The sequence below is a fragment of the Sinocyclocheilus rhinocerous genome, unplaced genomic scaffold (assembly GCF_001515625.1).
Source record: "Sinocyclocheilus rhinocerous isolate Xijiao unplaced genomic scaffold, SAMN03320098_v1.1 scaffold106, whole genome shotgun sequence".
NCBI classification, from domain to species: domain Eukaryota; kingdom Metazoa; phylum Chordata; class Actinopteri; order Cypriniformes; family Cyprinidae; genus Sinocyclocheilus; species Sinocyclocheilus rhinocerous.
The window spans coordinates 1624064-1626850 of NW_015633181.1; the positions used below are offsets into that span (position 1 = coordinate 1624064).

Sequence of the window (2787 nt, forward strand, 5' to 3'; positions counted from 1 at the left end):
GAAGACCAAACAAAGTAGTTTCGCTTTCACAACGAGGAACACGGCGTCACACACGGCGGGCTTGAGTGAGTGGAGGCCGGCAGCCTAGAGTGAGGAACTGCCGGGCTAGAGTGAGCGGCGGCGGGCAGGCTTGAGAACGGTGCAGCCGGCGGGCTTGCGGCAACCACATGTGACGACCCCGTGCTGGATTCCGCTTCGTCCACGGTGAAAGCCGATCCGGCGATCCGCAACGCGAAGTTGATGTATTTCCTCAGCTACCAGCACGGACCAGCTATTCAGCTCTAGGCATGACGAAGCGTCTTTGCAACTTTACAGATCTTCTTTATGCACCAAGAGCTTGTAACACTTCAAAGACAAAGGAAAAATTAAAATCGCATCATATGACCCCTTTATTTTACAAGAGAATATCTGAGTTACTTTTTCAAGCAAGTTACTTTTTTTTTTCCAATTTACTGATTGACAGCTCTCCTGAAACAGTGTGTATAAATATGTGTGTGTGTGTACATGTGCATATGTGTATTTAATATTAATGTATTAATACTACAAAATAACAAACCTTTAAAAAATTGTAGCAGAAACTCTTTTCAACCAAAACATTAATAAACTGTTTGAATATATAAAAATAAATTTCATGCATATGTGTGTGTGTGTGTATTTTTTATATTAATTTATACTATATAATAGTAAGTGACATTTCAAAGAATATTAGCTTGTCATTTTAAAGAATATTATAAATGTTTTTCTTGAAAAAAAATCTAATACATTGTGTGTATGTATACATTATTTGTATCACTTGTTAGCTCTAATGTGTGGCACTGACGGTAGATCATGAAGATGGGTCACCGCTTGATGGTGAGGGAGGTATCCTGGCACATGCCTTCTTCCCTGGACTAGTCATTGGTGGAGATGTGCACTTCGATGATGAGGAGGCCTGGACAAAAACAAATGCCAAGGGTAAAAAAAGTAAGAATTGCAACAGTTGTTTGTTCACTGATAGCAGTAAAGGTTTAATGCCCTTTAGCATGACGACACAAACATGTTTTAATGAAAATCTGAAAACGTATTTACTTACCTTACAGATGTGAGCTAAAGATCTTAAAGACTCTGCAATGAAGGGTTTCTGCTCTATGAATACACACTTAAAATGTTTTCTGTGCTGAAGTGACATAACACATGATGCGTGATGATACCTGTGCATCTCCTAAAGGGTGTAACTTCCTTGCTGTGGCGGTACATGAGTTTGGACATGCTCTCGGCCTTCTGCATTCATCAGATCCTGGAGCCATCATGTTCCCAGCCTATAATTTTGGTTTGCACACTGTTTTGCAACTGTCTTTCCAGGACGTCAAAGACATACAGGATATGTATGGTATGGTATGTCCATGAATATTCTGCACACAGTTGAGCAAGAACATCACTAGTTTCTCTAGTTTCAGTGTTGGGAAACTGTAATGTTAAGCTGCATATGTACAAGTTAGATTAAAGACAAGCTACTGTTTTGAAATGTAGTTAGCGACACTATAAGGTACAAACAAAATCGCTAACTAGAGTTAAGGGGCAATAAAATGCATTATTGTTTAATGATATAACTTATAATAATAGCCTGAATCAAAAACAGTAGCGCAGGTACTCCAATTGACATAAAACTGTCTGAGCGAATTGATTCTTAAAATCGGAGAGGATTTTGATTCATTCAGACGACTCGTTTACTTTCGTTTTCTGCCAAAGGTAAGAGGGAAATAAGTCTGGACAGAATTCCTCAGAAAACACCAGATAAATGTGATCCTACACTGTCATTCGACGCCGTGACAGGCTTGCAACAGGAGTTGGTTTTCTTTAAAGACAGGTAGTCTGGCTCCATGTGTGTACTTTGATTTTAGTATCACTAATAGTTGCACTACAGTGCCTAACTTGACAGATGTTGCAGGTTTATTTGGCGGGTACATCCCAGTTTTGAGCAAATAGGAATCACAAGTTTGTGGCCTGACCTCCCAGCACATATAGATGCTGCCTATGAGAACACAAACAAAACAGCATATTAGTTTTCAAAGGTGAGGCTTTCATAGCTTAACATCACCATAAAAATAATGGACTTTAAATAATAGTTTCAATGTTATATGTCTCACTAAAGGCCAGGACACACCAAGCCGACTTCAAAGAACTAGCGGCAACGAAAGCCAGCGGTGTTGTCGCCTCACGTCGGCAGCATTGGACCAAAAAGCTGCGCTCGAACACCGCACAGTAGGGATGGGCGATACCTCTTATTTTATTTTCGATCTGATACCGATATTTTCAAACTCAGTATCATCGATAACGATACAGATACCTCTAAACTAAACTGATCTTTTAAATTATTAAAAGAATATAATCAGTAATTATACTCACTTAATATTAGATTTTAAAGCCATGTTTTTTAACATTTCATAGGCCTTTTTTGTTTACACAGTCAGAAATAAAATATACTATAATTGTATTTTAGCCCTTTACTGGGGCAGTAACCTCAAGTATGCATGCTTTAAGTGTACATAAGTTACAAAGGTGCACCTTTGAGAGTACCTCATGAAAAATAAACATGGTGTTACATAAGTACTAAAATGTATTATTATTACCATGGTAAATTTGAGGTTACTGCAGTTTTACTACAAATACTGTGGTAAACTGTGGTTACTGTAATAAAACCATGGTCGATTTTTGTAAAAGGCTGCCAGGCTGTTGGCTTCATAAAAGCAGGAAATTGATCAGCGCGTTTCTCAGAGAAGGGACAGAGCGGTGTGGAATAAAGGTAAA

The 2787-nt window shown here is 38.7% G+C and overlaps 1 pseudogene; it reads left to right on the forward strand.

Moving 5' to 3' along the window:
* Positions 1 to 2165, forward strand: part of LOC107743465 (collagenase 3-like) — a 5009-nt pseudogene extending 2844 nt beyond the window's left edge.
* Positions 2166 to 2787: the final 622 nt, after the last annotated feature.